General features: G+C 35.0%; 1 protein-coding gene across 5 annotated transcripts in view; it reads left to right on the top strand.

The window, feature by feature from the left end:
- The first annotated feature begins 225 nt into the window (after positions 1–225).
- Positions 226–14,840, top strand: part of FOCAD (focadhesin) — a 369,886-nt gene continuing 355,271 nt past the window's right edge. For 4 of the 5 annotated variants that reach the window (XM_074281856.1, XM_074281859.1, XM_074281857.1 and 1 more), the window contains exon 1: positions 226–287. The gene's annotated coding sequence lies outside the window, so the exon portion shown is untranslated. The remainder of the gene's footprint in view (positions 288–14,840) is intronic. The other variant, XM_074281861.1, reaches the window with a different exon arrangement.

Genomic DNA, 14,840 nt, shown 5'->3' on the forward strand with positions numbered 1-14,840 from the left:
CCCTGCACCCCCACTCCCTCCGCTTTGGGCGCTAGCTCGGGAGAGCTTCTGCAGGAAGAGCCCTGGCTCAAGCCTCCGGCTGCGTCTGTTTCTCCCCCAGCGCGCGGGAGCACTAGGTTTGGGGGAGGGAGAAGGGGGCTGAAGCAGGGGGTGTGGCGGAATGGACCAATGCCAGCACCCTATTGGTCCCTTTTCGTTTTCCCCGCCCACAAGTCTGAGAGACGGCGGGGGCGGGCCACGTAGCTGCCGGGGCCGGCACTGGGACTGGAGCGTGGGGCCGGACGGAGGTAAGTGGAGCGGCCTGGTACTGTCCACTCTCCTCTTCCTCCTCCTTCTCGTTCCCCTGGAGAGCGGATCCGCGATTCCCAGCCGGCCTCGGGAGCTGGGGATGCGGGGTGGGGGTGCTGCAGGAAGGGCGGGCGGCGGCGCGTGGCATTCGGGGATTGTGGATCATGAAATGGACCAGCCCTTGCAACTTGGCCGCTTGTTGCCCCGTTTTGGCGCGGGGAACCGTTTTCGGTGTTTGCATTTAAAGCCCTGTTGGGAAGGAAGCTAGCTCTGCAGTGGTGCCTTCTACCCACTTAGGACTTGCAAACTCAGCAAACTTACCGATTTTTCCTTTTGGTTTGTCCACTTTAGCGACCAGCTATGTGTAACTTTGTTTCATAAGGGGGATTAAAATACATTCCCTACGTTCCAAGGTGGGAATCCTTCTTGAATATTTCAATTTAGCTGCATGTGTCTTAGAGCTCACAGTTTTCCAGAACCCTGTTCTTGCATTGTAAAGGCTTCTGGGTGAAAGGCCCAGCCTTTGCAAAGCAGTCTGGTTAGTTGGCTGTGTTTTCCCTTTGCAGCAGTTTCCCTAAGGGAGGAGGCCGAGAGAAAAACTAGCATGATTTTTTTTTTTTTTTTTGGAGGACGTGATGTGGGGGAGAATTGCATTTTTAAATGCATGCTATCTGTTTTAATTACAAAGACATCTGAGAGAGAGCGTGTTTTGACACTCATTCACTTCTGACTTCTGGATCCAATATTAATAGCCAATGACTTGACCTGGGAGAGGTTTAAAGCAGTGCATAGACTTGAAGCTGTTGAAACTAATCAGTTTCTGGCATTGGGGATTTCACTTAGTATGGTGTTTCAATTTTGAAATCTTGGTTAGAATAGAAACACTCAAAAGGTAGTGATGGGAGAGAGATATTTAGTGGTGCCTAAAATGACTCAGGTGATTTGGAGGAATATGAAAAAAGCATAGCCCTGGGAGTTGACTAATATTTTAGCTTTGCTAAAGTGTTAGTGGACCAGATCTTTTAGTAATTGGGCCTCGATTGTTTTTGTTTTAAACAAGCATTTTATTAGCATGGCATTGCATATAGTAGGCAATTGTTGCTTATTTCTCCTTCCCCTTATTTTATAGGGATAATATACCTACTGTGTGCTTTTTTTTACAAATATCACATCATTTTATTCTCAACAACAATCCTGGGAGTGAGGTACCATTATTACTCACATTTTACAGGTGAGCAAGCTGAAACAGGTAGAGGTTAAGTAACTTGCTCAGGATCACACAGATTTTAAGTATCTGAAAGTAACTTTGAACTGATGTTTTCCTGGTTCCAAGTTCTGGGCTCTCTTAAGAGGGTTACAATATATTCTATCTAAAATCCTCTTTAATTTTTTCAACTCATTTTGTGATTCTGTACTTGTTGGCAGCTTAAATGAATGCCATATAAATTACTGAGTACATGCAAAAATTCTAATGGACAAAAGTGCCTTTCTAACATTCTGATGTGCTGTTTAAATTTCTATTGGACACAAGAGTTGAGTTCATTACTATATTATTTTAGGAAATTTCTATTTAAATGTGTCATAAGGCAACTTTTATGCAAGAAAAAATAAATTTTGAAGTTAATGTTCAAGTATGCTGTGAATTTTTCTCAGTTCATAGCTTTCACCTTCTCATTTGATAGTTACTATATTAAGTAGTTCGGTCATTGGCTTTTGTTCTTAGTGCTTTCTATATAGACAATTCTATTATCATCCCCTAATGATTTGTTTATTTAACTGTTTTCTTAAGTAGGTGCAACTTTGAACCTGTTATAGTGTTGTTGTTGTTGTTTTTTTTTTTACACTACACTTTTAATGTACTTCCAGCCTTACTGATAATATTTAAAACCATTACTTAGATGGATATTTACTAGTTGATTATTAATCCCTACATAAGACCTTTGATGCTTCTCTCAATTGTAGAAATTGGGTCCATTCAACTTGTGGATTTTCTGCAATTATCCAGTCACAATTTTTTTTCCTTCTTCCATACTTTAATACAAGTATTTCTGAAAGTAAGTTTTAATAAAACTTAATATTCGTGAATGGATGAATGAAAATGAAATTTTAACCCCCTTCTATGTACTAGGCACTCTGCTAAGTGTTAGGGATACAAAAAAAGTGAATACATTCTTGCCCTCAAGAAGCTTACATTATTGTGTATGAAGAGGAATATGATCTTTAGAAAAGGGAGTTTCAGTCTTTTGGTACCACAGAAAAGGTGAATGGAAGCTTAAGTGGTTCAGTGATCTTCTGTTATCTTTTCAAAAGTTTTAGAATTGTTGATTTGTTTACTACTCTTCTTAGAGCAAGAGTTAGAAAGTTACTGTGAGGTTGCAGAGTAGGTGATAAATTGTGTATATATAAAATAATGGCTAGGACTGGTTAGCTGGGCTGGGTTAGGTGAGTCAACACTTATTCACCAATCCAGATAGTTTAGGTGCAACTGAATATCAGAGCCTCAAAGCGGAATGCATTAACTTTCTGGTGAATGATATTGAGGATGTTCTGAACATTTGGAGGTTGGTAGAGAAGGCTAGAGGACCAGTCTGGATGAATTTCATCAGTCCCCTTGCCTGACTCTTTGCTAGAGTATGTATAAAAGCAGTTGATAAATAAGTTGTTAATTTCTTATGACTAAGGAATACTAGATTATGATATACTTTTTTTTTTTTTTTTGGATTCAGATTGAGAAAATTTGACTCCTAGAATGGTTGAGTTTGATCTGTTGTTAATTTGAGCAACACATCAAAGATCAAATTAAGGAGCTCTACAGTGTTGAGAAACTATAAATGGAATCTTATCTGAAATAGTATTCTTTAGAGTGAAAAAGCTATAAGAAAACTGGGTAAAGACATAACCCACAAAGTATAGGCATAGGATTGTTGATGATTAGAAATATTACAAGAAAGTTTGGTTTAACTAACAAAAAGAAATAAAATAAGGTGATGATCTTAGCAAACATGCAGACTTGTTTCATTCTATTAATGTTTCCTTTTTTAAGAGGTGTGAAATTTACTAGGTCTTTAATTTATGTGATGGTTGGCTTTGCATCATACTGTACCTTTAAAATATTTCCTTGTGCCTTTAATTTACATTTCACTAACACATTGGATTTTGACTCATTTCAGAATAGGGACAGGCTCCAGATCTTTATATTTACATATATAAAAGCATTTGCTGAAGAAATTAATATTAAACAATTCTCAAAGAAATATTTAACCATTTAAAAAGAGCACCTTTGCCAAACTTGTGAAAACATTTGCATACAAATACTATTTATATTACCTCTATATCTGTTTCTGTCAGTTCATAAAAGGGGTTCTAAAAAGTGTCAACTTTACTTAGCCTATCATGTTATTTTATTTACTTCACTTGAAAATAATACTTTTTTTTTGTTTTTAAAATTAAAAAATGTTTTTTATTTACCCCAGTTACTTATAAAACAATTTTTTGACATTTGGTTTTTAAAATTTTGAGTTCTAGATTCTCCCCCCCAACATTGTGAAGGCCCATGTGAACTTGGGTAGAACATTTCCATAATTATGTTGCAAAAGAAAACATAGATCTTCCCTAACCTCCCACCTCTCCCTCAAACCCTCAAGAAATAAGAGAAAATAAATGAAATAGTATGCTTCAGTCTGTATTCAGACATAATCAGTTTTTTCTCTGGGTATGGGTAGCATTTTTCATCATAAGTCCTTCAGAATAATAATAATACTTAAAAAAAATCTGAACTTAATTCACACTGAACTGGATCCCAGTTAACCTATAGTTACTATTGTTAATGTATAATAGTAGCATACATTTGTTTATTGAATCATTGTTTACAAGATAGTATTGCAATTATTATTCCCATTTTACAGCTAAGGAAATTGAAGATAATGTAAGAGAATTTAGTTTCAAGGTTACATATCTAATAAATTTTGGAATCTGGACTTGTGTTTGTATGTATGTGTATATACATATGGAAATGCACATATGTGGATATATGTTTGTATATATGTACATATATATGTTTTTTTGAAATGTATGTATATAATTGCATAAATTATAGTGATAGGGACTGAAGCTGTATCACAAAGTCAAACAGGTCAGCAAGTAAGTACTGAAGGCTTGTTGCTGTGTACAATGTCTTCTTGAGAACTTCCTTTTTTAAGTGGTAGGTTAATAACTTTTCAGTTGAGTAACTTGCCCAGAATTATACAGCCAGTATGTGTAAGACTTGATGCCACGGAATTCTAGTTCCATTTGTCAATTCTCTAAATAGTAAGCCACGATACCATTATCTATAGACCTAAATATAGGTCATATCTCTAAAATAAAATCTCTTGGAAAGAGAAAAAGCATATATGTATATATCAGAAATAATATAAATGGGTAGACTGTGTCTTAAATTTTATATGAGGCAAAATAAGGGGAAAAGGTGTACAATATTTGAAACCTCTATGGTAGACAGCTCGGTGGATTATATTAGAATTGGAGTCAGGAAGAATTTATTCTTGAAATTAATTAATTAATTAAATAAATAAAATAAATAAACTTATCAATATATTGATTATTATTAAGAATGACAATAAATAATAATAAATTATTAATATATTAAATAAATAGATGCTTTAGTACTTACTTGCTGAGCATATCTCTTGCTCTCTTTAAGCCTCAGTTTCTTTATCTATTAAATGGCAATAATGATAGCACCTAACTCTTAGGATTGTTATGAGAATCAAATGAGATAAAACATGTAAAGTGTTTTGTAAAACTTAACACTTTTTTCTTTTAATAGTATTTTTTTCCAATACATGCAAAGATAGTTTTCAACATTCACCTTTGCAAAACCTTGTTTTCCAAATTTTTCTCCATCTCTTTCCCTCTCCCCCTTCCCAAGACAAGTAGCAATCCAATATAGATGAATCATGTTCAATTCTTCTGAAAATATGTCCATATTCATCATACTGCACACACAAAAAAATCAAATCAAAAGGACAAAATGACAAGAGAGGAAAAAAACAAACATATAGCAACAATAATAAAAGGCTGAAAATACTATGCTTTAATCCACATTCAGTTTCCATAGTTCCTTTCCTAGATGTGGATGGCACTTTGCATCACAAGCCTATTCAAATTGCCTTGAATCACCTTATATATATACTCTTTTTGATGATCATAATGATGGAAAGAGGATAAACTGAAATATGAAGCTCTGATTTTGAAGCCTGGCCTACCTGACACCTGGGTGATTTTGGATAACATTTCTTTACTTACCCTCACCTTAGGATCCTCATTTGTTACATGGATATTGGAGTAGACAATCCTTAAGATCCCTTATGACTCAAAATCTGAAACTAGTAATTAACATCACCATTTAATAATAAATAACAATTTTTGAAGTCTGTATTAGTTTCATTACTTATGATGGACCCATCATAGTCCAGAAGAAATTTAGAATCTAAGTATGCAAACACTCAGAACTATTATTTTATTCACTTTTATATATCAATCAATAAGCATTTACTTTGCAACTATGTGCAAAGACATTGGGGATACAAAGACTAAAATGAAACAGCACCGGTTTCCAAGGAAGCAACATGTATAAGTACAAATATACCAGTTAATTTAGTAAGAGAAGTGCTGGCAGGTAGATTGGGGGGTGGGAGGGGGAGGAAGAGAATCAAGAAAGGCTTATTGTGGGAGGTGGTAATTGTACTTTGAAAGAAGCTGAGAATTTTGGAAGGGCCATCCTTCCCTCTTTGCCGAAGACTTTTTGGTCCTCCCAGAACCTGTTTAGGCAGTTTGGCTGCTTACCTGAGAAGAGTTACCATTGTAACTGATGTTGGGGTGAGATGGAGGACACCACCAGTGCCCTGCTACTGCCTCCTTCAGATTTAACATCTGCATCTTTATACTTTGCAGACTTGCACTCTCATATGATCTACTTACTTAGCCTAAGGACCTGTAAACATTGTTACCTGCTTGCCTCTGAACTTGTAGAACTCCTAGGTTTTTACATCTGCCTTGTAGCTGAACTTTCTCTTGTATTTTTTTTTTTTTTTTTTTTTTTTTTTGAGAGCAGAGGTTGTCTTTTTGCAATTTCATTGCTTAGTGCAGTACTTAGCACATAAGATAACCCTTCATTCGTTTATTTAAGTTAGAGAAGTGAGAAAGTGCATGGGAAGCAGCTTATGCAAAACAAGATACATTGTCATTTGTGAGGAGTAGCTAGAGGGCCAGTTTCCCTGGTCTGTGAAGCCTGGGAAGGAACTTCTGGAGAAGATTGCAAAAGTAGATCAGATGAAGATCAGAAAGAACTTCAGATCCTTAACCATAGGGGTCTGTATTTAATTCTAGTTGTACTAGAGAACCATTGAAATTTATTGAGTATGGAAGTGACGTGGTCAGACCAGTACTTCCAGAATATCACTTTGGCTGTGCAGTGGGAATGGGTTCAAGAGGGGAGAGACTCTATATGTTCTCCTCTGTTAACCTTTGAGCAGATGTACAAAAATAACTCATAAACTCATAAATTATTTTTAGTTTTTCTTATTTTATATGTGTCTTCTAATTTTTTTCAGTTTACAAGGTAGATGTGTTTAGCCACATGCCTGATATTAAGTACAATTTAGTAGTTTTAAGTAAAATTTTAGCAAGCATTTGAGATTTAAGTTGATAGGATCATTCACTGAGTGTATTCTTACTGTTTGCTTGCTACTATGTTAAGGGCTGGAGAAGATAAGTAGAAAAGGTCAGTCAATCTTGGAAATTTGCCTAAGTGCAAACTGAGTATGAAGGATGAAGACTTGGGAGCCTGTAGCTATTCATAAAAGCTTTAAGGATAGATCTTGTCAAGTATAAGACATAAGAATTGTGGCTATTGCCGAGTATCTGGATGCATGAGGGGAACCAGATGAGCAAGCAATTATAATTTTCTTTTGTAATAGTAAAAAGGGGCTATGGCATAGTGTTATCAATGTATATGTATGTGTGTGTATATATATATATATATATATTTTTTTTTTTTTAAACCCCACCAAAATTCACAAACTTCAGATTAAAAATTGACTGACTTTGGCATTGTTGGTTGGACACAGGATAGAATTGATGAGGAGAAAAGGACAAAAGTTGCCTTGGTTAAGAAGATGTTTATGGGTTGAGATCTGTTTGGTTGGAGATGCAGAGTATTGATATTGATGAAATCAAAGATCTATTGAAGTAATACAGTGCTTTAAAGTAATAGTGTCAAACTCAAGCAGAAACAGGAGTCACTGACTGTATATAATGTGTGGAATAGAGAGATAAGGTGAAGAACTTACAGGAATGTTTGAATTATTTTTATGTATTTTATTTTCATTATTTCTGTGTTTCCCCTATGACTTGTATAATATGTTCAGACCCATATTTACTTGAACCTTAGCCATCTATAAACTTATTTACTTGACCTGAGCTGATGACATTTATCCGTATTTGACATTTATTAATATTTAGTCTATTAGCTTGACCATTGTTTGCTTAATTATCTGAAGCCTAAAGGCCGGATTTTCCGTTTCCTAGAAATCAGGTGATTTCGGGGAAACAGAAACCTTCCATTACAATCTCTCCATATAGCAACAACCAATTAGATGCCTCCCCAATTCACCCTTCTCAATGCTGTCTTACTTGTGATGTAATGTCTTGTATAAAAATTGTGTATTTTTACTACTTCTTTAGCCCTCATACCACGAGCTTTCTCTTTCCCTTATCTCGTGATGGGATAGCTTGTCCTACAGAGATTTAATAAACAATCTTTCTTCTTTCTATTTTGAAGAAATCTCTAAGTAGTTAATTTTGGGTAAGGGTCTTCTACATCACACACAATAAGAACTTTGCAGGTTGCATATTTATTTATTTTTTAAAATAGGCCATTATCTATATCTATTTTTAGTTTTTACTTTTGTTGAATATTTCCCAATTTTACTTTAATATTGTCCTGGCTGTAGTAGGGAGTATTATGGGTTGCCTGTAGCTCTGGATAGTGTGTTTGACATCTGGGCTTTAAAAGACTTAGATATATTTCATTTTCCCCACTACCAATTTTGCAATATATTTATACACAGAAAAAAATTTATCTCTTACCCTCCAAATTTGGATTAAGAATCTACAAAATTTACATCTGTAAGCATGTGACCTCATTGACAGAATTTCCTGGAAATTAGAGTTGAAAGGTGAACAAATCTATACATTTTAAGGAGTGTAGTTACTTTTGTTTTAAAGAGCCTAGAGATATGCATGGCTGATTATGGGTAAAGGATGGGGAGTTAAAGCATTTTGGAGGTTCAGGGTAAATTTTGATTCAAAGTAGAATCAAGAACAGAAACATTGGTTAGGGGTGGAAGTAAGAAGCAGATGGGCTGCTGATCCAAATGTGTGTCATGATAGTCAATAAACACTTTCTGCTTCTTTACCCCAGTCTCATGTTTAAAGCCTTACTTCTCTCATCTTCTCCATCTAGTATTTTCATGCTGCTTTTTCCATAAGGGTGAATGATAAAAAGTTCTATTGTTCAGTCAACTAACATATATTAAGTGCCCCAAAAATTCAGATGCAAAAATGAAATTACTCCTGCTCTCTTACATTCTTTTGAGATAGACATGTATGTACTTAAGTATGTACAGATAAAAAAAGTAATTTTTGGAGGGAAGGCATGAAATAGTTAGTTTCATATAACAGTATCACTTGAATCTAGTTCTGAAAGAACCTCTTTTAAGAGGCAATAGTGAGAAGAGTGCAGTCCTCAGTGCACGGGGAATAGGCAGTGCAAAGGCAGAGAGATGAGAGATATGAGGAGCTATAAGAAGGTCAGATTATGAAGAGTAATGTGACAGGAGTCTCAAAAGGTAATTTGGGGTTACACTGTGAAGGCTTTCCTTTGCCAAACAAAGGTTTTGGTATTTAATCCTTCACCAATAATTAAAGGTTTTTAAATGATTGTTCCTTTTTAAAAAGAGTCATACACAAATAAGACGAATGTATTACAGATGGTGGCAATTTTTTCCCCATTGAAAATTAATATTTGATGATTTGTTTGGAGCTGTGAAATCTTAAAGGTTTCTTATATTATTTCATGTACCTTTCCTAGGCCTTTGATTCTCCTCTGTAAAATGAAGTGTATAGTTAGCCCTACATTTTAGGAAAATGATTTTGGCATCTAAGGTAAGAGTAGATTAGATAAGGGAGATATTTGAGATATAAACTAACCATTTAGAAGGCTATTGCAGTAGTACAGGTAAGGGGTGATAAGAAACTGAAGTAAATGGTTCTCTTAAGTGAGAAAGATATATATATATATATATATATATATATATATATATATATGAAATGTTGTAGAGATAATTGGTTTTGTCAACTGATTGACTCTGTGAGCTTAGGGAGAGTAAGGAGTCCAACATAACCCTTAATTGTGAATGTGGATGCCTGGGAAAATGATTACACCATTGAAAATAATATGTAAGTAGGGGGCAGCCTAGGTGGCACAGTGGATAGAGCACCAGCCTTGAATTCAGGAGGACCCGACTTCAAATCTAGTCTCAGACACTTAATACTTCCTAGCTGTGTGACTCTGGGGAAGTCACTTAACCCTAGCCTCAGGGAAAAAAAAGAAAAAAAGAAAATAATATGTAAGTTTGAAAGAGGAATAGGATTTGGGGGAAAGATAACATAATTAAATTTTGTTCTGTTTCAGATTTATAACTCCTACATTCTAGCCATTATTTTTTTAAAAGTATTTTATTTTTCCAAATACATGTAAAGACAGTTTTCAACATTCATTTTTGCAAAACTTTTTTTTTGCAAATTTTTCTCCCTCTCTTCTCCCCAACAAGCAGTCTGATAAAAGTTAAACATGTACAATTCTTTTAAATATGTTTCTATATTTGCCAAGTTGTGCAAGAAAAATGAGATCAAAAAGGGAAAAAAATCCCCATGAGAAATAATAATTAAAAAAACCAACCAACTAACAAAAATAACATCAACAAAAGGTGAAAACATTATGCTTCCATGCGGAAGGCCTTTTTTTTGTCTCAGGTCTATTGGAATAGTCTTGAATTACCTCATTGTTGAAAAGAGCCAAGTGCATCACAGTTGATCATCAATAATCTTGTTGCTGTGTAATGTTCTTTTAGTTCTGCTCACTTCACTCAGCATCAGTTCTTGTCTTTTCAAACTTTTTTGAAATCAGTCTACTCATCATTTCTTATAGAACAATAATATTTCATTATATTCATATGCCATAACTTACTCAGCTGTTCCCCAAATAATGGGTATCAACTCAGTTTCCAATTCCTTGCTACTACTACAAGAAGAGTCTGGCTAGTATTCTTATCTCTGGTTCCTCTAGAAATTTGTATCCCTATCCCTAGAACCACCATGGTCTCTGATAGGTGAGCTTGCCCAGGACCTCTATTTCATTTTCTGCCCATGTTTCTGTGTGTAACCTCATATCTCTTCCAACTCCCTGTTGTATGATACCTTTCCCTTAGTAGAATATAAATTTCTTGAGGCTAGGGGTTAGACCTTGCTTTTACTTGTTTCTTCAATTCTCTGGCTGCCTTATGGTCTCATGTTCACTGGTCATTGCTCACTGCAGCCAACAGTTGATCTGGGTGCAGGGAGTTACTATGCTTCAAGTTCCCTTTCCTTTTTCTGTAAGATTCCCAGATTTATAGTTAGGTCAGAACTGCCTTGAGGAGCTGGACTTGACATAGAAATTAAACTTGGCAGCTTACAGAGAAGGAGAGCATTGAATAGAAGAATGTTGGAGAATACAGTTAGGTGTTACTCCATTGGAAAGAAGGCTTTATTTTTGGCTTTTTCTGGGAGAATAAATGGTACCTATTTTTCCGTCTTCTGGTTCATTACCACTCTTTGGGAGTCATACCATGGTTACCGTTTTGGAAGACCATCAAAGGTCCCTTCTAATTTTAAATCTAAAGATTTTCTTGGCATCTACCTTTTACACTGAAGGAAAGTTCAATTTATCATTGAGATCAGTCCTGAGGGATAGAGGACTATTAGAAGCCCTAGAGATGGGATTCATTGCAGAAGCACCTTTGATTGTGGTTCTGATGGATGCTGGTGCAACCTGGAATAAATTTGACTAGGCCTTTTCTTTGTTTTTTTGTTGTGGAAAATAGTTCTTTGGAATTCTGTGTTTTCTTTTTACTCTTATTCAATGTTTTCCCATGTTCCATTCACTGCCCGTGTTGGAATTCCATTCCATTGTGGTTGTGTAGAAGGTGTGACAGGACTGGAACTCACAGAAGAACAGGGACTGGAACTCACAGAAGACAAGGCACAAAGGCTTCCAAAATTCAGCAGATTGTTAGTACCTAAAATGCAATGTGGTAGTATTATAAGATAATATAATTTTTAATTATTTTAATTGTTAGTAATCTTTTATTGTTAATACTATATATGCTGTGTAGGCTTATGACATGCTAAAACAGACACTTTTTGTGTTTTCAGAAACATACCTCAGGGGTGAGTATACCTGATCAGAGTGAATTTGGAAAAGAATGTTCCACATGCTGGATAAAAATATCTTTTGGTTTTGTTTTTGGAGAGAAACAACTAGAAAACACATTATTATATTAGAGATAATATCTTTGCTTTTAAAAAACATTCACTTTTGCCAAATAGCCATAGCTGTAGCAGTATCAGCATAATGTAGTAGAAAGAGTACAGTACTTGGAAATCAGGGGTGGCTGTCACATGGGGCAAATCATCTATTATCATTTCTGAGCCTTGGTCTCCCTTATTTAAAATGTCTGTATCCACCTAGAGTGATTATTGTGAAAATCCTATGAAATAATGTATTTGAAAGTTTTTTTGTAATTGCCATTTGCTAGAGAAATATTATTGCTAGTTCAAAGATTTTGTGATATTTGGTCAGTGTGGATGTTCCCTTCACTGTTGTAGATTGCAGTCTCTGTTTTTTTGTCAGTCTTAGCTTTTTGCAAAGCACTTTCCATATGTTCTCTCATTTGATCCTGTAAGATAGTTGCCCTATCACAGATGAATGAATGGTGGCTAAGAGAGAGTGATTGAGTTGCTTGTGATCACATAGCTAATAAATATCTGAACTGGACTTTGAATACTAGTCTGCTAAACTTCAGCGTTTTATCTGCTATGCCTCTGTAATTCAGTGCCTTGGCTCAACAGGGATAGGACTTCATCTCTCTCAATAGTTATCTCTGAATAATTCCTTGCACATAGTAGGTAATAGGATAAGTTATTTGTTAAATTGAATTCATTTGACCTGAGCTAGTATTCCCATTTGACACATGTGCATTCTGTTATTGGACTCACATTTGAAGTTCTCCTGTCTTAATAAGTAAGACCTACCATTAATAACAGAGGAGTTGTTTATCCAGTTTGTTAGATGTTCTCCCAGCTTTGGGTGAGCTCCAGATTTGCTCTGTGCCATTTATGCCTGAATCCAAGTCATTGTAAAATATGTTGTATAGCACTAGGCCAAACAAAATTTCTTGGAACACACTACTAGTGACTTCTTTCCAATTTGACATTGAATTGTTAATTTTAGAGTTTGATCATTCAACCAGTTAACATTTCATGTGATTCCATGCTGCTTTTCCCACATATCTCCATCTTTTTTTCACAGAAATAACATTGGATGTATGAAACACCATCAAATACTTTGCTAAAATGTAGCCAGATTATGTCTACAATACTCTCCTGATTTACTAGCTTAATGACCCTGTTAGAAATAAGATTCATCTTGACTTAAGCTTGATGAAGCTATGCTCTTTCTTTTTGACTATTCAGCTTCTTTTTCTAGATGTTTATTTGTTATTTCTCTTATAATTGCAGTATTTTTCTAGAGATTGAAGTGAAAATTCACTGATCTAAAATTTGCAGATTCTATTCTTTTTCCTTTGAAGAAGATAAATGATTTCTGTGTTATGTTTTTGGGTCGTGTATTAAAAAAATTCTCTTTACAGAGAAAACAGAAAAGTAATGCCAAATTTTTGGTGTTCTTGGATATATAATTTATTAGGAGGGTAGCTGTCATAAGAACCGCCAACTAAGTATTTAAAAAAAACATATTAGCACTCTGAAATAGACACTTTTTTTCCCCCTCCAAACTGCAACCTCTTCCACCCTGCAGCTGCTTTTAAGCTAATAAGTAAGGCTGATCTGGAATCTAAGTTTTTAAAAGATATATCCTTCTTAATTCATCAAAATGAAAATTGTGTAGTAGAGTAAAATGTAAAACAAAACTGAGATTAAGAATGTTTAAGTTACTTAAAAAGACAAAAGGCTTCTAACTAGCTGAGTTTTATTTGTAATTATGTTCTAGTTAATCTAGTCCCTGGAAAATAAAATAACTGTATTCCTTTTTTCTTTATATTTGTTCTTAGAATTTTGTTTTGTTTCAAACTCTCCCTCCCCTTCTCCCACTCAATTGAGAAGACAAGAAATATATTAATTATAGCATGTGAAATCGTGTAAAACAAATCTTGTAAAACATTTTTACATTAGCCATGTCTTGGTTCTGTTCACTTTAGTTTGTATTGGTTTATATAGGTTTTCTCATATTTTTCTGAAATTTCTTATAATAGTATTCTGTCATGATTATGTGCTATGACTTGTTCAGAAGATGTTATTAAAGGCTTTTTAAAGTTGAGGAAAGTGAGTTAGATAAAAGCTAAGGAACTTGCCTAGTATCAGACAGCTAATAAGTGTGGGAGGCTAGCTTTGGACTCAAATGTTGCCCAGTCCCAGTAGCTGATAGAGATCAGCTGAGCTCTGTCCCCATTTCCTGATTCATATCATCTTACCTCTGACAGGTACCAGAAAGATTATTTAGTAGACTAACATACTATAAGACCCACAGTAAATAATCACAAATGTGAATGTAAATGGGACAGTCATAAAATGAAAGCAGACTGCAATACAGATTTAGAAACCAGGCTCCGACCACATGTTTACACAATCATGACCTTAGACAAATCAAAAATAGGCAATTCAAAGAAAAAAAAGGGAAACTACCAAAAAAAAATCATAGACAAAATAATAGCAAAAGTTATCATAGGCTGTATCTCTGATAAAGGCCTCTTTTCTCAAATATACAGGGAAATGAGTTGTTTATAAAAAGAAAAACCATTCCCCAAATAATAAATGATCAAGAGATATGAAATAAGTGATTTTTAGAAGAAATCAAAGATATGTAGAGATATAAAAAGTATTCTTCATCACTACTGATTAGAGAAATGCAAATCAAACTCTGAGATACCACCTCTCACTTATCAAATATGGCAAACCCTGGAGAGAATGAGAAAATAGAAACATAAATGAATTGTTGGTGATATTGTGAACTGGTCCAATCATTCTGGAGAACAATTTGAAAGTAGGCCCAAAGGGTTACATAACTGTGCATACCCATCTACCCAGCAATATTATTTCTGGGTCTGTAACTTAAAAAACATCAAAGAAAAAAGGAAAAGGACTCACATGTACAA

This window comes from Sminthopsis crassicaudata, chromosome 1, assembly GCF_048593235.1.
Source record: "Sminthopsis crassicaudata isolate SCR6 chromosome 1, ASM4859323v1, whole genome shotgun sequence".
Taxonomy (NCBI): domain Eukaryota; kingdom Metazoa; phylum Chordata; class Mammalia; order Dasyuromorphia; family Dasyuridae; genus Sminthopsis; species Sminthopsis crassicaudata.